Here is a 25,206-nt window from a genome sequence, read left to right on the forward strand (position 1 = left end):
CATTAAAAATTTTGGAGACTCTGGAGACAATCACCAAGGAAGGACAGAGCTGTCCTCCGGTGGGCAATGGCATGGCAGCCTTTTCCTAGCAGCTTTGCAGGCCAGAGGGCTTGACCAAGAGCAAAAAGCAGGGTAAACGTGGCATGTACCCACCGGTCACGTGCCACTGTGGAGACAGAGCAGGAACCCCTGCTTGGGGGCCTGCCAGGCTCCATTCCACCCACGGGCACAGAAATAAAGGAAAATCTTGAGTTCCTTTAAGAGAAATTCCAGGCACCTTGCTAGTCCTGAGAATTAAATGAGCAACTTCATAAGGACGAAGGTAATCGTAGCTTAAAACAATAGCCAGGAATGTTAGAGCCAGGGGATGTTTTGTTCCCTATAGAAACTGATGATAACATCTTAATACACGTCTCTCAGTTTTTCAGAAATGAAATCCCCATCAAATGGATCCACTGGCACAGAGACCGCAGATAAGGAGAAACTGAGGACCAAACTCTCACAGTTTCTTTTTGCTCTAAATTTCTTCCTGAGTGGCTTGGAGAAGATCATGCCCCTGAGCCAGCTCTAACTTTCTTTTCTCTGCTGATCCCAATCTTTAGACAAAGCTTTGCCTCCTTAACCAATTACCAATTGAAAAATCTTTGAATCCACCTATGTCCTGTGGGCCCCTGCTTGGAGATGTGTCACCTTTTTTAGATTAAACTAATGCATAGCCTTCATGTATTGATTTATGACTTTGCCTATAATCTCTGCCTCCCCACCTTAAAAACTCTCACCTGTAAGCCATTGGGGAGTTCCAGGCTTAAGCGTTAGCAGCCCCATTCTCCATGCTTGGCACCCTGCAATAAATGCCTCTCTTTCCGTCACTGCAATCCTGATATCAGTGTCTGGCTCTCCTATACTAGACGGTTAGAGTGAAGTTCAGTTTGGTATCCCAGATAGGACAAAAGTCCCAAGTGGGCAGCTTGCCTGACACATGGGCTCCTAGCTGCAGCCATCCTTCGACCCCATCTAGCCTGAACTATTTCATTAAGGGACAGATCTGGGAATTTGGCTGCCAACCAGGCATTGATGGCCCAATTTTTGTAGCATTAGAAACAAGGCACCAGGCTGAAAAAAACATCTTTTGGTAAGTGGAGAGTTCATGGGCAACAGTCTCCAGGTATTCTTCCTTCAGACCTGGGGTTCTGCTTTGGTAGGATATCTATCCTTGCATCCGGAAGGCAGTAGGACCTGGCCTTGCTCTGGCAAGTCAGAGTCCATCTTGTAAAAAGCTGAAGGGATCGAGCCTGTGAGAAATTGCATTTTGATTTTTATTTGCTTGCTCGAAACTCAGCTGAAAACCCAGAGGAGGCGTTAAGGGTTTGTCACCTAAGGTTCTGTCATCTAAAATGGGAAATATGAGCTCTATTCCTCCTTGTAGCCCATTAAAGGGTATTCTGCAGAATTGAGCCGGTTTTATTTTTGAGCCTATGAAAAAGATGATTTTTTATTACTGTACAGCTTGGTTGCAATATGCTTTAGCCTCTGGAAGAAAATGGCCTGAAAGAAGGATCCTTTAAATTGGATTCCTAAATTTAAAAGAAGAATTTTAGAGATCTCTTATTCGAAATAATTCATGGGAAAATCCATTTTTTAAAGAAATGTAATAGTGTCATGGCTAGCCATAAGAATTCTTTTGACTAAATTAAAGAGCAAAAATCTGACCCAAATAAAGTTAAAATTCTTTGCAAGCTCCAAATTGCCTGCTACAGACCTCCCCCAGCCCCGTACCCCACCACCTCTGGGAAGAATAATGGAGACCGTCCCATGCTGTGGTGCAGTAGCTAAAGTTCCACCCTTTCACTGAGGCAGCCCGGCCAGCGAACGAGTCCTCTGGATGTGGTATTTGTGTGACTTTTGCCATTTTTGATCCTTTTTTCTTACATACAGAGCTTTTACTTTTCTGTTCTCTGTCTATGGGGACATATAGGACTTTGCTGCCTTTGTGTATAGATGGTCAGCTGAGAAGCTGAGACCCTAAGCAATATGACTGAATAGAAATGTAAACCGTAGTCCATTGTGGCTAGCAAAACTTTCCTTTCTTCGAGCAGGGTGTGAAGTGATTCTGAATCTTTTGAGACCTGCTTTGCACCTCTTCAAACACCTTGCCTATCCTTGGCTAAGTCATAACCTGGTTAAGGCTTATTAGTTTCACTGGAGAAGAGAACTTTGGGGGAAAACTTTCAAAAGTTAGGAATATCAGCTGTTTGTCCCAGCTAATATCTGGTAATAAGAGATTTGAAAAGATTTTTTTTAAGAGCTCTATAGTCAAAAACCACTTTAATTAAAACTGACAGGTAGGCAATATATGTGTATGTGTATTATTTTAAGACCTCTGTTTTCTCTCTGCAGAAATTTCTCTGTCAACTTGATGTATGTCTTCTTAATGCCCTGCTAGCCATATTCATTCCCTTTGTTTCCCTATTTATCTCTATCCACTTCTCCTTCCTCTTGCCACACGTGATGCCACATGGGGGACCAAAAAAAACATTTTGTTTTTTGAGACGGAGTCTCGCCCTGTTGCCCAGGCTGGAGTGCAGTGGTGCAATCTTGGCTCACTGCAACCTCTGCCTCCCGGGTTCAAGCAATTCTCCTGCCTCTGCCTCCAAAGTAGCTGGGACTGCAGGCACATGCCACCATGCCTGGCTAATTTTTTGTATTTTTAGTAGAGACAGGTTTCACTGTGTTAGCCAGGATGGTCTTGATCTCCTGACTTCATGATCGCCCACCTCAGGCTCCCAAAGTGCTGAGATTACAGGTGTGATCCACTGCACCTGGCCCCCCAAAATTTGTTTTTTAACAGCCTGAAATCCCTTAAGGAAAACAGAAAAGGCATCATAGACTCCTCCTTTGGGGAGGAACCTCTGTTTTTCCTCAGAGAATCCAAAGAGTTGTAAATGGACAGCATTCTCTCAGATCTAAATTTCTGTTCTCTTTTGTATTGTATTACCTGATCTCTTTGGATTTGGGGACAGAAATTACTTTGTATTATGTAAAAACTTGCCCTATAAAATCCTGTGGTAATTTCCTGTAATTTTGTGTTACTTTAGTATTCTTTTAGAGAGAGAGAGAGAGAGGGTCATGCTCTGTCACCCAAGCTGGAGTGCAGTGGTGCAATCATAGCTCACTGTAGCCCCAAACTCCTGGGCTCAAGTGATCCTCCCGCATCAGCCTCCCAAGTAGCTGAGATCATAGCCACACACCATTATGCCTGGCTAATGTTTTGTTTTGTTTTCAATTTGCTATAGAAATAGAGTCTTGCTTTGTTGTTCAGGCTTATCTCAAACACCTGGCCTCAAGCAATCCTCCGCTTCCCAACGTGGTGTGATTCAAGGTATCAACCACCACCGTGCCCGGCTTTGGTATCCACTTTTAGTCTTTCTCTAGTGCAGCCTAAACTCCTTCTTAAAGAAGACATCGATTCTCATTCTCTCTCTCTCTCTCTCTCTATCTATCTATCTCTCTCTCTCTCTCTCTATCTCTATCTCCCTGTGCTTTGAGATATAGATTGTTACCTTGTTTCCAGTGGGGTTCAGTGAAGGCTTGAGCCATATGGGACAAATGAATTTTGACTTGTTCCATTTATTGGGGCATAATTTGAATCCAGCTGTCCTTTTTGAACTGGTAAGTCTTGCCAGTCTCATGACTAGACTTTTAAAATCTACACAAAAGAGAATAAAATCATGTATTTTGCAGCAACATGAATGGAACTAGAGGCCATTTTCCTAAGTGAAGTTACTGGGAAAGTAAAAAACCACATATTCTCATTTTTAAGTGGAAGCTAAAGAATGAGTTCAAACAGACAAACAGAGTGGTATAGCAGATGCCAGAGACTCCAAAAGCTGGGAGCGTGGGAGGGCAGCGAGAGAAGAAACACTACCTATTGGATACAATGGACACTATTCAGGTGACAGTACACTAAAACCACAGACTTCACCACTACACAATATATCCACATAACACAATTCCACTTGTATCCCTAAGTCTATAAAAATAAAAATAAAATATATATACCCTAAAATGAATTAATACTAATAATAATAAAATAAATTCAAGGCTGTAGGGTCTTTGTTTATGTCTGTTTGGGTGTTCGTGTATGCATGCGTATATGGCTTTGTGTGTTGTCTATGATACCAAATTGGTTGATAAATAAAAGAGCACTCAGAAATTAAATAAGTCCAAATGGTTTTTGGTTCATGCAATTTTAATAATCTTTAGTAAATAAAAATATTTTCAAAATTATTTGTAAAAAAGTAAAAATAAAAGCATCTTCAGAATTAAATTTAGGCATTTTTGCCTAGATCTATTGGTCAGATACTGTTTCTGCTAGATGTTTTCAGATCATAAAACTACTGCTTCTGTAGTACTTTGGATACTTGCTTAACTCGTCTATACATTTATGTCTTAGATTTAACCCTTAGGTTATGATGCCTAGCTCCAGGCATTGTCCTTTGTCCTGCGTTCTACAACTAATACATAATTAAAATTGCTTACCTCCAAGGTTTTTCACTAAAAATAAGAGTTAGAGTTGATACTATAATTAGTATATGTAATTAAGACTACTAGATATAGATATATGGAAAGCAATTCTATATGCAAAGCACATAAAACAGGAAGTGTTTTTAAATTTAAAAAGGTCATATAAAGGTATGAAAATCTTGTTTTGTTAAAGGGAATGTAAAATGTAATGAGTATTTAAGAGAGAGAAAATTTTTGTTTACATGAGAGAGAATGCTATGTGGTCAAATTGATAAGGTGGAAAAGAAACTAAATTTTTGTCTGCATGTAAAAATAGGACAAAACTGAAAGTTAAGCAAGTTATAAAAGGTTATGAAAAAATTGATCTTGTGAAATGAATTCTATGTATAATCATGTTGGCCAAAATGAAAAGTTACTTAGTTTTTCTAAAAAGTAAACAATATGCAAAGCATACCGATGCAGGACCATAGTCTGGGCCCCTGTGTCAGGATAACAGGGTTTTCTTGAAACACTGATCAGCTTTCTTATTTATTTCACTTATTTTAATTTTAGACACATGGTCTTGCTGGAGTGCAGTGGCATGATCATAGCTCACTGCAGCATCAAACTCCTGCCTCAGCCTTCCAAGTAGCTAAAACTAGCTAGGACTATAGATCCATGCCACCACACCAGGCTAATTTTTTTTATTTCTATTTTTGTAAAGGCATAGTCTCACTATGTTGCCCAAGCTGATCTTGAAGTCCTGGTCTCAAGATTCTCCCACCTTGGCATCCCAAAATGCTGGGATTAGAAGTGTGAGCCATCACACCCAGCAAGATCTACTCTTCAATAAAAAATTATGAGAGGTTATAAAAGGTTTATGAAAACTTTATCTTGTATAGTCAAAATTGATTGAGATTGAATGAATTTGTTTATTAAGTTTTATTAAAATTAGCTTTAGCATTAATAATATACTAATGGAAAGGTAGAATTTTTTCTTTGGCAAGTGAGACTTTCATGTAATATTAATAAGAGACAATAGGCTGGGTGTGGAGGCTTATGCCTATAATCCCAACATTTTGGGAGGCTGAGGCAGGAGAGTTGCTTGAGCCCAGGAGTTTGAAACCAGCCTGGGCAACAGAGTGAGACTTGTTGCTACAAAACATTTTGAAAAAACATTAGCCAGGTGTGGTGGCACACACCCATAGTCTCAGTTACTCAAGGAGCTGAGGTGGGAAGATCACATAAGCCTGGGAGTTCAAGGCTGCAGTGAGCCATCATCACACCACTGCACTCCAGCCTGGGCAACAAAGTGAGACCCTGTCCCAAATAAACAAATTTTTTAAAAATAAGAGATAATAAAAAATGTTTTAACCTTTTAGGTAAACTCCCAAAAATAAAAGACAGGAAAGAAAATGACATCCAGTTGGCCCCATGCCATTTTTATTAGGTCTTATGATTATTTGGGGAAACTGAGTATCCCTCTATCAAACAGGAAGGGATTTTGCTTTTTATAATCTCTGAATTACCACTTTGGCTAAATGAATGACTATCATTTTACAGTGACTTGTAATCTTATTTGGGGTTATCAAGTGATTTAAACCTTTGATATTTGACAAGCTTTTCAAAATCAAATTTCAAATTCTAGATTTAGTCTTTCTCACCTCAAAGGAATATTTTGAATATTAAGGCCCCTAGAGGTCCAAGAGAGACATATAGGTTTATTTGGTAGGTTCAAATCATACAGTTAAGTATTGCCAAATACAAAATTGTGCTTAACTTTCTTTGAGCTATATTTATATAAATATGTTATTAATTGGTATGAGATTTCTGTAATTCTCATATTTTAGTTTTTGTCATCTATAGACAATTGTTATTTTACTTTGATTCTCCTCAAAAGCATTTTCTTCTTCCAGTAAGTTCATGGAAAGGACTCACACAAGTCCTCTTGAATACAAATTTCTGATAACTTTAGAGATTGTACCATCAGACTGTTTAAAAAGCTTCCAGGACTTTAATTAAAAAGCAGAGGTGTTCATGAGGATTGCTAACCCAATATCAAGCAGAACAAGAGTTAAGTACATGAAACTGAAATAAAAGAACACCAAAATAATTTTTTAATTTCTTGTTTGAAATGTTGCTGATTCTTTTTGCTTTGTTTTTCAGAGTCAAGGAAACTTTTCTTTTGAGCTATTTATAGGTTTTCATAACTGAGTATACTCTTGTGAGCAAAATCTGAAGGATTATTATTTCTCTAAAAGTTGGGAATGGTGTATATTTTTATTTTATAGCAACGTAATTATTTGCATAAGTTCAGTAAGAATCTGTTTTATAACAGGAGGCAATTAGAGACACTGGTTATTTTACCAAGGCTTTGACTGAAATGATATATTTTCTGATATTACCAGGCTGCATTGAGGAATTGAGGCTGACTTTACGGAGTCAATCAATAGCTCCCAGGAAAAAGTGGCCTGTTACTTTGTGGACACAGTTTTCTTACAATGTTCCTGACCTTGCGGTGAGTAAGGTTATTTTCTGACAGGTCCAGGAAGCTCAAGATATTTGGGAACTTCATAAAGAGAGGAATCACCCAATTCATACAGGTATCTGCAGACACAGATACACCTTTGGTTTGGCTCAAGAGGCTTTTAAATGTCTAATCTAAGTTTTTCTCATGAAAAGCATTCTAGCAAAGCCTATTTTAAAAAGCCTATATGGTCAATAACTGTTCTTGCTGCAGTTTATGCAAATAATTAGGCCAAGTATAATAAAGCTAAAACTTATTTTGCTAATAAATTGGTCCTACTAAAATTTTTTTTAAAGAGATGGGGGACTGGAAAGAAAAATTCTGTTTCAGAAGAAAATGATAGTACACCTGTGGTTAGACCCTAGGATTGTCCATTGAGTTTTTACTTGAGCTGAATCCTGAATTCATTTCTGAATAGAAGTCTCAAAACTGTTTCTTCCTACTTTTCTGAATTGAACTCAATGAAATACTACTATCTTTTTCCTGAAGCCCCCCAAGGTGAAGATTCTACCTTGGGATATAAGCAAGGGAAACTTGTCAGGTTGCCACTGCCTTCCACCACTTCAATTAAAGAGGCTTTGACTCTAACATCTAGACACCTGAACTTATTGCTTCTAGACTCTGAAGAAACTGATTTTAGATCTACTTTATTCTTGTTGGATGGGACTATATGAGGTGCTACTGATGACTCATTCCTCAGTAAAATTAAAGAGTCAAACTGATTCCTGGGTAAAGCAGGCTTCCAAGAGTCATTTGACACCAGCTCTCAAAACGCGACGGAAAACAGGAAGCACACCATAAAAACATCACAGTCCTGACCGTCCAAGCCTGAGATGGTGGCCCCCGAGACTGACTTCTCTAAATGGACCAGGAAACTCCTGACAGATCTCAAGTTGCCATTCAGAAGACGGACTCCTAAAGATAAGTAATAAGAGATACACCAACATACTCGCAATATTATTTGTTATTGCTTTTCTTATTTTTTCTGTCTATTACTGACTAAGCAGATTCTATGTGCTGCTATGGGGGTCTTCATTTCTTCAGGTGCTCACATTGAACTATTTTTTTTTCTTTTTCTTTTTTTTAATTGCATTTTAGGTTTTGGGGTACATGTGAAGAACATGCAAGATTGTTGCATAGGTACACACATGGCAGTGTGATTTGCTGCCTTCCTTCCCCTCACCTATATCTGTCATTTCTCCCCATGCTATCTCTCCCCACCTCCCCACCCCCCGTCCCTCCCTTATTTCCCCCCAACAGACCCCAGTGTGTAGTGCTCCCCTCCCCATGTCCATGTGTTCTCATTGTTCAACACCAGCCTATGAGTGAGAACACGCAGTGTTCGATTTTCTGCTCTTGTGTCAGTTTGCTGAGAATGATGGTTTCCAGGTTCATCCATGTCCCTACAAAGGACACAAACTCATCGTTTTTGATGGCTGCGTAATATTCCATCACATTGAACTATTGACATGATTGCCTTTTTTGTTATGCTTCCTTGTGGACTTTGATCCCCCCATATTAAAAGGACAATTCGATGTTTAGGATTCCTCAGTCATTGGCAAAGAGAGGTAACCTGTAGCTGTCATCTGACTTAGTTAATAGAACAACAGTGCACCAGTTCATTAAACTGCCATATCCTGAAGGCCCCCCAAAAATAGTACAAAAGAGAATTCCATTATTTTAGAAGTCCCCTCTGTTGGAACTATCTCAAAGAAATTTGCCGGAAAATACTGAGGCTCTACCTCATTATAATGCCTTCCTCTTCAGATGATTTAGAAACTTCCTCTCCTCATATCCTAGTCTCCAATCTTCATCCCAGTTCAGCAGGAAGTAGCCACAGCAGCCAGCATTCTCATACCCATCAGGATTGATGGGTAATGAGAGGCAGGGGGAACTGAGATAGAGTAAAGACCCCTCTTAGAAGCCTACCAGCTACCCTCGACTCTAAGCATGCAAATAAGGGAAAATCTTGAGTTTCTTCAAGAGAAATTCCAGGCACTTAGCTAGCCCTGAAAAGTAAATAAGCACCTTCATAAGCACAGAGGAAATCGTACCCTAAAACAATAGCTAAAAGTTCAGAGTCGGGGAATGCTTGGTTCACTATAGAAACTAAAGAAAACATATCAATGTATGTCCCCAAGTTATTTGTCATAAACCTAGTCCCCTATTAAATGGATCTGCTGGTGTGTAGACATCAGATAAGGAGGAACTGAAGACTGAGCTCTGATTTTCTGTTCTTCAGTCTAGATTTCTTCCTGAGTGACCTGGAGGAGGTCACACCCAGGAGCCAGAGCTCACGTTCTTTTCTGCTGATCCCAAATGTTTAGACAAATCTCTGCTTCCTTAAACAATAGCAAATCAGAAAATCTTTGAATCCACTATGACCTTGAGGCCCCTGTCTTTTTAGGCCAAACCAATGTATAGTCCCCATGTATTGATTTAAGACTTTTGTCTGTAACCTCTGCCTCTTCGCCTTTAAAACCCTTACCTGTAAGCCATTGAGGAGCTTGGGTCTTAAGCCTTAGCTGCCCAATTCTCCTGGTGCCCTGCAATAAATGCTTCACTTTCTGTCACTGCAATCCCAATTTCAGTGTCTGTCTTTGCTGCACCAAGCAGGTAGACTGGAATTCAGTTTGGTAACACTGTGGGGACACAAAGCTCTGCTGCTATGTCATGGGGACTATTTTCTGGTACCACAAGGTCTTTCATACTAATAGAACTGCCTCTTGGCCTAGTTCAATCTTGATTCTGCCATCAAATTCTGGCCTATGTGAATCTGAGAGAATGTTTACAAAGACCTCCTGAGAAAACTGTGGGTCCCAAAGCCAGCAATGTAGGCCATTATTTTTCAGACCCTAATATCAATTCTGCTCATAAAAGATATGGAAAAAATCCAAAGGTGTTTTTTTCTACTCTCACTCACACATCACTCAATACTTCTGACACCAAATGTTGGGGGATCGTTCTACACATACCAAGTGTTTCTCTAGTGGATACCAGCTAGGTGGCCAATCGTTCAATTCTGACAATCCCTCCCTGGAGATAGCTTCAGATCCCATGGGTTAAAGGCTCAGTCTGACAAGAGTGTCCCTCACTTCAGGTGTCAATCACAAACCCCAGGTTGTGACTTGTTTCTGACTGACCAGCTATAAATTGGGGTTCCCATGATCCCCTCCTCAAGATCTATCAATTTGCTAGAGCAGCTCAGAGAACTCAGAGAAACACTTTACTTATATTTAGCCGTTCATCATAAAGGATATTACAAAGGATACAGATGAACAGCAACATGGAAAGATACACAGGACAAAGTATGTGAGAAGGGGCGCAGAGCTTTCATTCCCTTTCCAGGTGTGCCACCCTCCAGAAACCCTCTGTGTGTTCAGATATTAGTGAGCTCCCGGAATCCTGCCTTTTAGGTTTTCCTGGAGGCTTCCTTATATAAGCATGAGTGATTCTATCATTGACCATTGATGATCAACTCAACCTTTAACTCTTAGCCCTTCTCCCCTCCCCAGAGGTTGGTGGTGGGGCTGAAAGTCACCAACCCTCTCATCATGCCTGGTCTTGCAGTGACCAGCCTCATTCTGAAGCTACCTAGGGGCTCTCTACCACCAGTTACCTCATTAGTATACAGAAGGCATGTTTATCTTTCTGGAGATTCCAAGGGTTTTTAGAAGCTATTTGTCAAGAAACGGAGGAAGACCAGATATATATTTCACAATATTGCAGCCCCAAATGATGATGTAGTGACCAGCTATTAATGTTATTTGCCATCTAAAAAATAGTGGACATGCTAGAAATACTATCAGTATCAATGCCACTTTTAGGGTGTGATAAATAACAATTTATAAATTTTTAAAATAGTAATTTGGGGTTTTTAAAAGAAATTTTAGGTGGGTGAGGGGAGAAATGGTTTGTTAACTGTCGAATTTCTAAAGTGAGGCTGTGTGTGTTTGTGTGTGTGTGTGTGTGTGTGTGTGTGTGTGTGTGTGTGTGTGTGACTTAAAGTGACCGTTGGACTGTCTGTTAGCTAAAAGAGAAGAAAAGTCACGAGTTTACCTAAATCTTTATTCAGGGGCCAGAGAAAAATATTTCCCCATTGAATAAATTTTCAAGAAACAGGGAGGGACTAAATAAAATTATGTTTTGATTACTTTCAAGTGGTGTTTCTTCCAATTACTGGTTATCTCTGGGAAACGGTGCTTCTTTCAAAGATAATACTAGAGAGAAATTCCCCAGAGTCAGAAGAGGAAGCAGGAAAGGCATTCATGGCCTTAAAAAGATCAGGGCTTTTGAAGTGCTGCTTATGGGGTTGCATATTTTCATTACTACCGTCTGCTTTATAATAATGTTTTAAAAGCCAATAAGTGATAAATGGGTACATTTTTTGGTAGCTCAGGATGAGTGGCATCATGTAGCTGACACTTATATGTGCCAAGCACTGGCACTGATGTCACACCACAGGACAACAGAAGACAGCAGTTCTCAAACTAGTCCCTAAACCAGCAGCATCAGTAATATCTGGAATGTGTAAAAAATATGAATTATGGAGCCCTATTCCAAACCCATTGAATCAGAAACTCATAGGCTGGGCTCAGTGATCTGTGTTTTAAGAGGGTCTCCGGATGAATCTGAAACATGCTGAACTTTAAGAACCACTGTCACAGAGTTAAGCTTCCAGGCCTTGGTGTTAAATAGCTCCCTCTTGAATCTTTGCTCTGACATTACGACTATGTAACTTGGGACAAATTTCTGAATTTCAACCTTTTTTGGAAAGGTTGAAGATAATAATTTTCCATTTTTCTGGAAAATGAAGATAATTTTCCATTTTTCATTGAACTTGTTTCAATACTAAATGAGGTTTAAAATAATTGCAAAGCCTTTTAGTACAGTCTCTAGACCACTGATTTACCTTATTGAGTCCCCACCTAAATGCTAGAGTAAGGATTATTATTCCTCCATAGGGTTGCCAGATACAATGAATAAAAATACAATATGCCCAGTTAAATTTGAATTTCAGAGAAAAAGTTATTGTATACTGTTGCATATGTCTATGTGCTTTGCTAGTAGTGCACGGGACATACTCCATACTAAAAAAAAATTATTCATTGTTTTAGCGAAATTCAAATTTAACTGGATATCCTATATTTTGTCTTGTAACCCTGTTCCGAAGCTTCAGCTGAAAAATGCAGCTTAAACAGGTTAAACAGGTTGAATAATTGTCCAGAGTCACAGGGTTAGCTATGTAATTGGGATTAGAGTCTTGGTGTGGCCCATTTCAGCACCAGCTTCTGTTTTTACATGATCCCCCAACCCTGGCAACATGTGGAACCAATTAATTCTCTGGAAGGACTAATTTCCTTCCCTTTTTAAAACCATTATGGAATTGTGAACATATATGTAGGCAGAAAGGACTGTGTGGTGTTGCATTTCCTATTTCTGAGTGTATTTTCTAATATCCAAAATTCTCTCAAAATTCTCTTACCTTCATTAAGTAAAGATGGGGGGAAATCCATAGATTACTATACAGAGTTTACATCAGTGTTAAACACAGGTGGTATTTGTTCATTAAACAGTATTCTCTTTCCCTTTCTTTTTTCCCTGAGATAGGGTCTCACTCTGTCCCCTAGGCTAGAGTGCAGCAGTATGATCATACCTCACTATAGCCTTGATCTTCTGGGCTCAAGCAGTCTTCCCACACAGGCATGCGGCACCATGCCCAACTAATTTTTTATTTTTATTTTTAGTAGAACGAGGTCTCACTATATTGCTCAGGCTGATCTTGAACGCCTTAGCTCAAGCAATCCTCCCTCCTTGGCCTTCCAAAGTGCTGGGATTACAGGTATGAGCCCCTCCATCCGGCCATCTGTCTCTTTCTTGAAGTCATCTTTATGAGGCAGCAGGATAGAGTCTGGAGGCAGGGAACCTAAGGATGTTTCTAACTGACTTCCTAGAACTAAATTGAAAGGAAAACCCTAATTTCCCACATCCAAGTAACAAAAGGAACAGAGGTTACTCCTTTGCAAACTCCTCCCCTTTTCTGCACCGCAGATGGAAAATAAGCTATCTGCAATAAATCAGACTGATTGCGGGTTGAGTCTTCCATTTAAAACTTTGTAACTTCACTCCAGCCCCTGAATGGTTGTTGTCCACAACCAGTCAAACTGATTGCAGGCCAAGTCTTCATTTGCGTGGACATATAACCCTAACGTCACCCTAGCCTCTGATTGGTTGCTTTTTGCAACCAATCAGGTGTCTGTACAAGAGTGTGACCTTTGTAACTTTACTTCAGCCTCTGGTTGTCTGCTTTCTGTAACCAGTCAGACTGATTGCAGGCTATCACTTCATTTACATGAGGTGAGCATGAAGTGGCCAGTGGGAAACAGCTAAGTGGTATGTGGACCCAAGAAGATTCTGTATCCAGACCGTCCAGACATCACTCGGGCTAGCTCCCACACTGTGGAGTGTACTTTCATTTTCAATAAATCCCTGCTTTCGTTCTTTTGTTGCTTCATTCTTTGCTTTGCTGGGCATTTTGTCCAATTGTTCAAAATGCCAGGAACCTGGACAACTTGCAGTCACGACCCTCTACCAGTGACATATCTTGGCAAACCAGCCAGGAGAAAAGGTAGGCCAAAGTCGGGAATTTATTTTTCTCCTTTTCCCTTTAAAATTTTTCTGTCTCCAGGTTCATCTATGTCCTCACAAAGGACACGTGGGAGCATCTCACACTGGGGTCTGTCGGGGGGGAAATAGGGGAGAGACAGCAGGGAGTGGGGAGTTGGGGAGAAATAGCATGGGGAGAAATGCCAGATATAGGTGATGGGGAGGAAGGTAGCGAATCACACTGCCACGTGTGTACCTATGCAACAATCTTTCATGTTCTTCACATGTACCCCAAAACCTAAAATGCAATTTAAAAAAAAAAATCTTTCTGTCTCTCCCTTTCCAACTCAGTACCCTCGTGGACAGCACCTAAGCATGGAGACAACTAAGTTTCTGGCCAGGGCCACTCTCTGGTGAAACTGAAAGTTTCCACGTGGAAGCGCCTGACTGCTACCGCCCAGTTCAGGTGAGGGATTGTTAAAAACAAGAAAATCCCCTCCGTGCAGGCTGACCCCTTCCCTGCTCTGCTTGCCTGCAGCTGCATTTCTAAACCCTACCTAGGCGCCATATCAGGGCTGTCAGATGTGCTGCAATTAAGCAAAGCCTGATTGCAGCCATCCGGGCAGCTCGAGGGAGGACAGGGAAAACATATGTTGGTTATCCATACTTGTAAATTCCTGTTTGACACATATCTGTAAAAAAAAAAAAAAAAAAAAAAAAAAAAAAACTCCTGGTTTCTCTCTTTTTTTAAAAAGAGTGCTGCCACAAAAGTCACAGGATAATGTATTGTAGGTCTGCTACAAGTAAACAAACTATCTCTGTGCCTGTTGCCAGTGAGTAGATTACCTCAGTCCTAAAACCTCCTTGTGCCCCTCTCACCCTATATAAACCCGTCCTATAATAAGCTCAGGGCTGCCTCCTCTGATTGTCATGGAGCAGCCTGGAAGGTTAACAAAACTTTCTTGCCTGACTTTGGGTCTATTTTCCTTTCTCTCAGCTACCCTCACAGGAACCTGAGTCCTTCTTCTTGTTTTTGTTTTTCTGAGTCCTATTTCTTTGCTGCTTTTTCTCAGATTTTTTCCTTTTCTCCTTTTTCAGTCTTTCAGTGGCCATTTCCTAGTAGCTCCTTGGTAATTGAGGGAAACGACCCGAGGCCGCTCTCTGGTGTTCTCTGAAGGCCAAGAAGCAAATAGGGATGGCTGCCCTGCTCGGATGGGGGAAAGACTCTTTTCTGTCCTTTCAGGTTATAGTCCCTGAACATTACGTGTGACGCAGTTGGCTGTGGCATCTCAGCTCATCCAGGGCAAATTTACACGTTTCAGGTGACTTAAACCCCTCCTTATGCTGAATGCTTCCCTTCCCCCACTTGACTGGCTAAGGACAGAAAACCCACCTAGCTATGCAAAAAGGTTAAACCAGTCGGATGGCCCGTGCATGTCATAGGTGGTCTATGTGGTGCATGGTGGGGGGAAGGATTGATATATAAGTTGAGAAAGTCAGAGTTGCTTTAAGTGGGATAGAAAAACCTTAATGAAAGTTTACAGTAAGTCCTCAGTGATGGAGGGAATTATTCCAAAGCAGTGCTGGCACCCATCTAAGGTTGGCGACGTCCAACAGACTAAGTCGGTGCCCTAAACGGGGGATACCCCCAGGGACCCTAGTCCGGTTCCATAATTTTTCCAGGGGAATGCCCTAGGTGAAATTTGGGTCACCTAGTGAGCCCTCCACGTTTCAAAGTCTCTTTTCTAGATCACTATGGGCAACTCTCCACCTATTCCTCCTGATTCCTCGCTTGAACAATGTCCCAGACCACGTTAAAAAACTGGGTAACCCGCTGGCATGGTATAGTGGAAAACTGGGGAAGAATAGAACAGCAGTGCCAGTCACAATACAGCTTAAGGACCCCAGCACTTTTCCTATAGAAAACAATACCCAATTAGGCAGGAAGCAAGAAAAGGCCTAGTGCCCATAGTTGAAGTATTACTTACCCATGGGCTCTTCAAATCCCCTGCAATATCCTCATCTTATCTGTTCGAAGGCCTCCAGGGGAGTAGTGGTGAGGACGGCCTCAGAGTAATTAATGAGGCTGTCATACCCACCCACCTATTAGTGGCAGATCCAGATACCCTCCTGGCTCAGGTGTCAGGGGATTCAAAATGGTTCTCAGTCCTAGACCTAAAAGATGCTTTTTTTCTCCATTTCTCTGGCCCCAGAGTCCCAACACCTTTTTGCCTTCAAACAGGAAAACCCTAGTACCAGGAAGAAAAGAAATATCCTTGGAGAGTACTCCTTCAAGGTTTCAGGGATAGACCCCAGGTCTTTGCCCAGGCCTTAGAGAGGGACATGAGGAGGGATCCGCAATTGGAAAATGGGAGTATACACCAGCATGTGATGACCTTCTTGTGTGCAGCGCAACTTGGGAGGTTTCCGACCAAAATACTGTAAAAACTTTGAATTTCCTGGGAGACGGGAAAAAAGAAGGTACAGATCACCCTCCAACTGGTCCAATATTTAGGGTATGTCTTAATACCCAGAGCCCAGCAAATATCCCCGAATGAGTGTAAGCCATATGTGGTCTGAGGGCCCCCACACACCATGAAGTAGCTTCATTCTTTTTTGGAGAATGGCTGGTTTTTTCAGAATATGGGCACCAAATTTTAGGATCATAGCAAAGCCCCTGTATGAAGCAATAAGGGGGCCTGAAAATGAGCTGATAGAATGGACCTTGGAAATGAGAGAAGCCTTTGCCGAGTTAAAACAGGCTCTCACACAGCTTCTGCTCTTGGCATCCCAGATCTAACTAAGCCCTTCTTTTGTATGTAGCAGAGAAGAAGGACATAGCTGTAGGTGAACTCGACCAGAAATTAGGTTCAAAACCCAGACCAACTTCCTACTTTTCAAAGAAGTTGGATGGAGTAGCCTCAGGGTGGCCAAGTTGGCTGCAGGCAATCCCAGTCACTGTTATGTCAGTGGAGGAAGCCACTAAAATCACCCTGGGCAAACCACTGAAAATTCTAGCCCTCTAGAAGGTAAAGTCAGTCTTAGAGATAAAGGGACACATCTGGATGATGTGGGAAAGTTAACCAAATACCAGGCCATGCTCCTAGACAATTCAGATGTAACCCTTAAAAGCTCTCTGAATCCAGCTTCATTGCTGCCCCCAGGTCCAATAACTGATCATTCCTGTGAGCAGGTTATTGCTCACACATATGTTAGCCTACCTGATTTAAAAGACCAGCCTCTACCAGATTCTGAGGATGACTGGTTCACAGATGGCAGTCGTTTTGTGTCAAATGGGGAGTGCCAAGCTGGACATGCCACAGTAAAACATAACACAATTATCAAAGTCCAGCCACTGCCCCCTGGCACATCAGCACAAAGGCTGAAATCATTGCTCTTACTTAAACATTAATGCTGGGACAAGGAAAAATGCTTAACATCTATACAGATTCTAAATATGCATTCCTATGGTTCATGCTTATGCTACAGTCTGGAAAGAAAGGGTGCTACTAACTAGGAAACACTCCCTTATAAAACATGGGCCTGATTCTTCAGCTATTAAAAGCAATACAGTTGCCAAAGGCCGTGGCAATATTTCGTTGTAGGGGGCACCAAAGAGGCTTACCCCCTATAGCACAAGGGAACAGCAAGGCTGACAGAGAAGACACAGCCACAGCGTTCAGGCTGAAATCCCAACAGGTCCTAACACTGCTCACTTTCTATGGTTCCTCAATAGAACCTGAGAATGCACTACAGAAAGAACAGCTAATAAAGGAACAAAGGGGACAAAAACAAGGATCCTGGTGGTATATGGGGTCAAAAACATCTCTCTCAGACAGTCCAGTGGAAAGTTAGAAAAGCCCTGCATGCCCCTTTCCATGTAGAGAGGATGCAACTCTAGCCACGGTAAGCAAGCTCTTTACCAGGTCGAACTTAGCTTCAGTGGCTCTGAAGGTCTGAGAAGCCTGCTCACTATGTGCACTTAACAACCCAGGAAACAAAATGCCTCCTCTAATAGAACCAGTGCAGAGGAGACAAATTTACCCAGGGGAAGACTGGCAATTAGACTTCACCCATATGCCAGCTTGCAGAGCACGTAAGTTTTTGGTAGTGCTAACAGATACCTTTACTGGTTGGGTCGAAGCTTATCCTCCCAGAACAGAGAAGGTTAATGAGGTTATAGTTTTTCTTAAAAGAAATAATCCCGCTGGGCGCGGTGGCTCAAGCCTGTAATCCCAGCACTTTGGGAGGCCGAGGCGGGTGGATCACAAGGTCAAGAGATCGAGACCATCGTGGTCAACATGGTGAAACCCCGTCTCTACTAAAACTATAAAAAATTAGCTGGGCATGGTGGCGTGTGCCTGTAATCCCAGCTACTCAGGAGGCTGAGGCAGGAGAATTGCCAGAACCCACGAGGCGGAGGTTGCAGTGAGCCAAGATCGCGCCATTGCACTCTAGCCTGGGTAACAAAAGCGAAACTCCATCTCAAAAAAAAAAAAAAAGAAAGAAAGAAAAAGAAATAATCCCCGGTTTGGGTTACCTCAGAGCCTCCAAAATTATAATGGCCCATCCTTTATCTCCCAGATAGCTCAAGAGGTTGTTAAGGCTCTTGGTATAAAATACTCTGTACATTCAGCTTGGAGGCCTCAATTCATCCAGGAAAGTAGAAAAGGCTAACCAAACTCTAAAATGAGTATTAGCTAAACTACATCAGCAAACATCAGAAATTTGGGTCAACTTACTGCCCATAGCCCTCTTAAGCATCCGTAATACCCCTAGAACAAAAATTAATGTAAGTCCATTCAAAATGTTACATGTAAGGCCATTCTTAACTACTGACTTAATTACTGACCCAAAAACAGCCGGTTTAGTAAAATATCTGGTCAACCTAGGACAATTTCAACAGGCTTTACAGAAGTTTGCAATTCAAAGGATCCCCGCACTGGAAACTAACCAGCAACCCAAAATCAGGCCAGGAGATATGGTACTTGTAAAAACATGGAAGGAGGGATCACCTGCTCGACAATTACAACCCAAATGGAAGGGGCCATTTTCAATAACACTAGTCACACCTTCTTTGGTCGAAGTACTAGGATTAGATAGCTGAATATACCTTTTCAAGGATCAAGTCTGTGATACCTGAAGTTCCAGACCTGAAACCTGAAGCTCCCATCAGCCACCATACATGTGAACATGTGGAAGACTTGAAGTACCTGTTTAGAAGACAGCCAAGAGATAAGTAAATGCCCACTAACTTTCCTTGGTGTCTTTGTTGCATATTACTGTAGGCTGAATAATAGTAGCCATTTTTTATGTTTGCAGTTTAATTGCCTTCTTCCAAATGGATGGAATCGCTTCCTTTGCAGTAATCAAGCAGAATGTTTAATTTCTGTAACAAACATTTCTGACAGCATAGGTATCCACTCCCAAAATTCCCATTAAATCTTTCAACAGAATTCATTTCCTCTTGACTAGAGACCATCACGCTTCAGATAATCATGTGACAAGGTTTCTGGCCAGCTCCAGGTGAAGGCACCACCCCCCAGCCATCAAAGAGCCACCTGTCTCCACTAGACAGATTAAGGTGAGAAATCCATGATTTCCAACAGGTAGGGACTACGCTCCAAGTCAGCATGAAGCAGTTACAGAAGAAAGACCTTCAGTCCCTCTGCCTCCCGTAAAGATTTATGGGGATCACGTCTCTCAAGGGCATGATGAGGCAGGAGAATAGGGACTGGAAGCAGGGAACCTAAGGCTGTTTCACGCTGACTTCCTAGAACTAAATTGAAAGGAAAACTGTAACTTTCCACACCTAAGTAACAAAAGGAACAGAGGCTACTCCCTTTGACCTTCTCTGCACTGCAGACGGGAAACTGGCTGTCCACAACCAGTCAGACTGATTTCGGGCCAAATCTTCATCTGCACAGAAGTATAACCTTGTAACTGCACCCTACCCTCTACTTGGTTGCTTTCTGCAACCAATCAGATGTTTGCACAAGAGTGTGACCTTTGTAACTTCACTTCAGCCTCGGGTTGGCTGCTTTCTGCAATCAATCAGACTGATTGTGGGCTACCACTTCATGTACATGAGGTGAGCATGAAGCAGTCAATGGGAAACTTCTAGGGGATATTTGGACCCAAGAAGATTCTGTATCCAGGCTCTTGAGCCACTGCTGGGCCCTGCTCCCACACTGTAGAGCGTACTTTTGTTTTCAATAAATCCCCACTTTCATTCTTTTGTTACTTCATTCCTTCTTGCTTTCCTGGCATTTTGTCCAATTCTTTGTTCAAAATGTCATGAGCTAGACAACTTGCAGTCACGACCCTCTACCAGTGACACTTAGATGCTTCTAAAGAAGCTTTTTTCAAACTATTCACATGAAATAAGCATTGATTTGTTGGTAAATTTTAAAAATTGATAAATTAAAAAAGGGTTTTTGTTCATGTGAATAGGATGACTTGCATCAAATATGATTTATCGTGCTTAGTCACAGAAATCACATGGTTTTATTTTTATTTTAAAATATACTTGGATCTTTTTCTGTATCTTACAATTTAAAAAACAAAACTTGCTAAGTCATCATTGAAAATATTCACTTCTTTCTTCCTTTTAAGAAAAGTTACGTAGGAGGGCAAATATTCAAAATGCATGATATATGTTAAGAAAAATGTGAAATGAGAAGGAAAAAGAGAAAAATAATAGGATAATAAAAATGTGTGCCATTTGGCATTTTTAAATTAATGGGCAATCAATTTGACCACCTATTTAGAAATTTATTCATTATCCAAAATGGCTGAGGCTACACAGTCTGCTGCTTTTGTCAAATCGTCAGTAGCAACCACTGCAAATACCTCAAAAATGTTAATAGAATAGGGCTTGCTCAACACTCAGGACAGTGCTAAGTAGGGCTAGGGCTCCTGGGGGTTAAAAGACAATTGAACTAGATGAAGCCTGACTCCTGCCCATGTGTTTATAATCATTTTGTGGGGGCAGGACTTGGCAATCAAAAGTGCAACAGGAGCAAAAATTTGAGACAGTGTACAGCCGATACTAGATTGTGTGGTTCAGAATACAAGCTCATCTCATAACCTTACTTTCTTCAGGTGACCTTAAGCAGATTCTAGAATGCTTAAATATATATTGCTGTTACCTGAAATCAATTTCTTAGAAGACTCTTTTGTAGTCTCTTTCATTCATTTTATAAACCATGCGAGCACAAATTCAAGGCAATATTTACCTTTTATCTTATGAGAAAAGTTTAAAAAGATTCCTAAGGCTAATTTTCATTTATTCTATTTAGGATTATTGGTAAAGTAGTCAACTGTGTACTTATAATTACAACTATGTACTTCTAAATAACTTGCTTTATAAACTTAAAAATATATAGAATGAAGTTAATTTAGAAGTGCTGCTTTTTTTCTAGGCTCATATTTTTCTAGAGTAAAACACTTTCACTTCTGCCTTAGTTATCAGCAGATAGATATCTTTCTGAATCTATGTATGATGCTGTCAATGGATACTTTATTTCAGGTCTTAAGTACCTGTTTGCATAACATTAAGAAAGTGATTTTAAAATTTATCCTCAGTGTATGGTTGAAGATAAATGTAACCACTCATTATGTCGCTTTTTAAGGGATCTTTAAAACTTTTGTTTACAAAAATACCTAACTAAATCTGTGTAAAAGATACCATTTCCCATTTTTAAAAACAATTCTGTTAGCTGATCAGTATTACATGTTACAAATTAACATTAACTGAGATGATATTGGGCTAAGGTATTGTGGCAGAGTATAATACTCAACAAATACATTTCTTTCCCTACACTTCCCAGCCCCCTTGCATTTTTTTTTTCTTTGAGACAAGGTCTCACTCTGTTGCCCAGGCTGGAGTGCAGTGACATAATTACAACTCACTGCAGCCTCGACCTCCCTGGGCTCAGGTGATCTTCCTGCCTCAACTTCCCAAGTAGCTGGGACCGTAGGCACACATCACCTTGCCCAGCTAATTTGTGTAGGCTTTGTGTGTGTGTGTGTGTGTGTGTGTGTGTGTGTGTGTGTGTAGAGACAGGGTTTCACCATGTTGGCCAGTTGGTCTCGAGTTCCTAGACTCAAGCCATCTGTCCAACTTGGCCTCCCAAACTGCTGGGATTACAGGTATAAGCCACCATGCCCAGCCCCCTTGAAATTAGATGTGGTTTAGTGAAGAGTTCTAACCAATAAAACTTGGGAGTCAATGATTGTATCTCTTCCTAGCTAAGGTAGGGAAAAGTCCACTTGCAAGTTTCTAGTACCATTGGCACATATTCTACTTGGTGCAGTTACAAGATGGTGGAGCCTCTGCTGTCTTGGATTCCTGTATGGAACTGCAGTCTGCCAGCCCATGAGGGGCATGTAGTATGAGTAGGAAATAAGTTATATTAAGGCACAGAAACTTTGAGATTGTTATCATAGCATAAACTTGCCTACCCTCACAAATTGTCTTTTCTAAACAAATAAAACAATAAAGAGAATGCCCTATGATAAAATCTCTTGTCTATATTTGACTGTAAAGTCATTTTCCTTTTAGTAAGAAGTGCTTTCAGAATATACCTCACCTTATAATTGACATATATGTCTGTTGATGAAACAGGTTGACTGTTTCTTTAAGATCATGATAGGTTTCAGGACACAGTAGCGCAAAATATGGCACGCTGGCATTTGAAAAAATAGCAAAACCTAGGAAGGTCAAAACCTAGGCACCTTTCCCTGCCCTTTCCCATAAAGCAGGCTGTAAAACAGAGTTTTCTGACCTTCCTCTCAAGCAGGCCATAAAAACCTCATGCGAGATATGCTTACCTGTATTAGACTATTTTCATGCTGCTAATAAAGACATATCCAAGACTGGGCAAGTTATGAAAGAAAGAGGTTTAATTGGACTTACAGTTCCACATGGCGGGGGGAGCCTTACAATCATGGCAGAAGGCAAGGAGGAGCAAGTCCCATCATACATGGATCACAGCAGGCAAAGAGAAAATGAGGAAGACACAAAAGCAGAAACCCCTGATAAAACCATCAGATCTTAAGACTTATTCACTACCACAAGAACAATATGGGGGAAACAACCCCCATGATTCCATTATCTCCCACCAGGTCCCTCTCACAACACATGGGAATTATGGGAGAAGAAGTCAAGATGAGATTTGGGTGGGGACACAGAGCCAAACCACATCATTCCACCCCCGGCCCCCGCCAAATCTCATGTCCTCACAATTCAAAACCAGTCATGCCTTCCCAGCAGTCCCCTAAAGTCTTATTTTAGCATTAACTTAAAAGTCCACAGTCCAAAGTCTCATCTGAGACAAGGCAAGTCCCTCTGTCTATTATCCTGTAAAATCAAAAGCAATATAGTTATTTCCTAGATGCAATGGGGATACAGGCAGTGGATAAATACCATTCCACATGGGAGAAACTGGCCAAAACAAAAGGGACTACAGAGTACATGCAAGCCCAAAATTCAGCAGGGCAGTCAAATCTTAAAGTTCCAAAATGATCTTCTTTGACTCCATGTCTCATATCTATGTCATGCTGATGTAAGAGGTGGGTTCCCATGGCGTTGGGAAGCTCCACCCTGTAGCTTTGCAGGGTACAGCCTCACTCCTGGCTGCTCACTCCTGGCTGCTTTCACAGGGTGGTGTTGACTGTCTGTGGCTTTTTCCAGTACACAGTGCAAGCTGTCGGTGGAACTACCATTCTGGGTCCTGGAGGATGGTATCTCTCTTCTCATAGCTCGACTAGGTAGTGCCCCGGTAGGGACTCTGTGTGGGGGCTCTGACTTTCACCCACATTTCCTTTTTGCATTGCCCTAGCAGAGGTTCTCCATGAGAGCCTTATCCCTGCAGCGAACTTCTGCCTGGGTATCCAGGCATTTCCATACATCTTCTGAAATCTAGACAAAGATCCCCAGACCTCAGTTCTTGATTTCTGTGCACTGGCAGGCTCAACACCACCAGGAAGCTGCCAAGGCTTGGGGTTTGCACCATCTGAAGCCACAGCCTGAGTTCTACATTGGCCCCTTTCAACCACAACTGGAATGGCTGGGATGCAGAGCATCAAGTTCCTAGGCTGCACACAGCTTGGGAACCCTGGGCCTGGCCCACAAAACCACTTTTTCCTCCTAGGCTTCTGGACCTGTGATGGGAGGAGCTGCCGTGAAGACCTCTGACATACCCTGGATACATTTTCCTCATTGCCTTGGTGATTAACATTTGGCAAATTACTACAGCTGGCTTGAATTTATCCTCAGAAAATGGGATTTTCTTTTCTATCACGTTATCAGTTTCAAATTTTTCAAACTTTTATGCTCTGTGTCTCTTTTAAAACTGAATACTGTTAACAGCATCCAAGTCACCTCTTGAATGTTTTGCTGCTTAGAAATTTCTTTTGCCAGATACCCTAAATCAGGCATCCCCAAACTATGGCCCATGGGCCACATGCGGCCCTCTGAGGCCATTTATCCAGCCCCCCCGCTGCACTTCAGGAAACGGGACCTCTTTCATTGGTGGTCAGTGAGAGGAGCACAGTATGTGGAGGCCCTCCAATGGTCTAAGGGACAGTGAACTGGCCCCCTGTGTAAAAAGTTTGGGGACGCTTGCCCTAAATCATCTTTCTCAAGTACAAAGTTCCACAAATCTCTAGGACAGGGGCAAAAATGCTGCCAGTCTCTTCAGTAAAACATAACAAAAGTACCTTTGCTCCAGTACAAGTTCCTCATTTCCATCTAAGACAACTCAGCCTGGACTTTCTTATTTATATCACTATCAGCATTTTGTCAAAGGCATTCAACAAGTCTCTAGGAAATTCAAAACTTTCCCAGATTTTCCTGTCTTCTTCTAAGCCCTCCAAATTGTTCCAACCTCTGCCTCTTACCCAATTCCAAAGTCACTTCCACATTTTTGGGTATCTTTTCAGCAACACCCCACTTCTGGTACCAATTTACTATATTACTCCATTTTCACACTGCTGATAAAGACATACTAAAGACTGGGCAATTTACAGAAGAAAGAGTTTTAACTGGAGTTACAGTTCCACGTGGTTGGGGAAATCTCACAATCATGGTGGAAGGCAAGCAGGAGTAAGTCCTGTCTTACATGGATGGCAGCAGGCAAAGAGAATGAGGAAGATACAAAAGTGGAAACCCCTGATAAAATCATCAGATCTCATGAGACGTATTGACTACCATGAGAACAATATGGGGGAATCTGCTCCCATTACTCAATTATCTCCCACTGGGTCCCTCCCATAACACATGGGAATTATGGGAGTATTCAAGAAGAGATTTGGGTGAGGACACAGAGCCAAACCATATCACTACCCTATACCTGAAGGTATACAGATAACATCCTTATCCTCAAAGACACAGAGATGCCAAGAGGAATCTAGGCAGATAGACTTTGCTAAGAACCCCCAAGTTGTCACCATTAGGTCTTATGCTCTTTGTCCAATTATACTTCCCCACAACCTTTTCATCAAACCTAGCACAAAAATATACAAGTTCACCTTTGTTTTTGTTTTTGTTTTTTTTTAATTTTCAT

General features: G+C 41.3%; 1 long non-coding RNA gene across 1 annotated transcript; it reads left to right on the forward strand.

Moving 5' to 3' along the window:
- The first annotated feature begins 13,364 nt into the window (after positions 1-13,364).
- On the forward strand, positions 13,365-24,810 carry LOC120367587 (uncharacterized). The gene is made up of 3 exons (XR_012512874.1): positions 13,365-13,658; positions 13,988-14,102; positions 23,794-24,810. It is a non-coding gene; the product is annotated as an uncharacterized LOC120367587 (long non-coding RNA).
- The last annotated feature ends 396 nt before the right edge of the window (positions 24,811-25,206 follow it).

Source organism: Saimiri boliviensis, chromosome 1 (assembly GCF_048565385.1).
Source record: "Saimiri boliviensis isolate mSaiBol1 chromosome 1, mSaiBol1.pri, whole genome shotgun sequence".
NCBI classification, from domain to species: Eukaryota; Metazoa; Chordata; class Mammalia; order Primates; family Cebidae; genus Saimiri; species Saimiri boliviensis.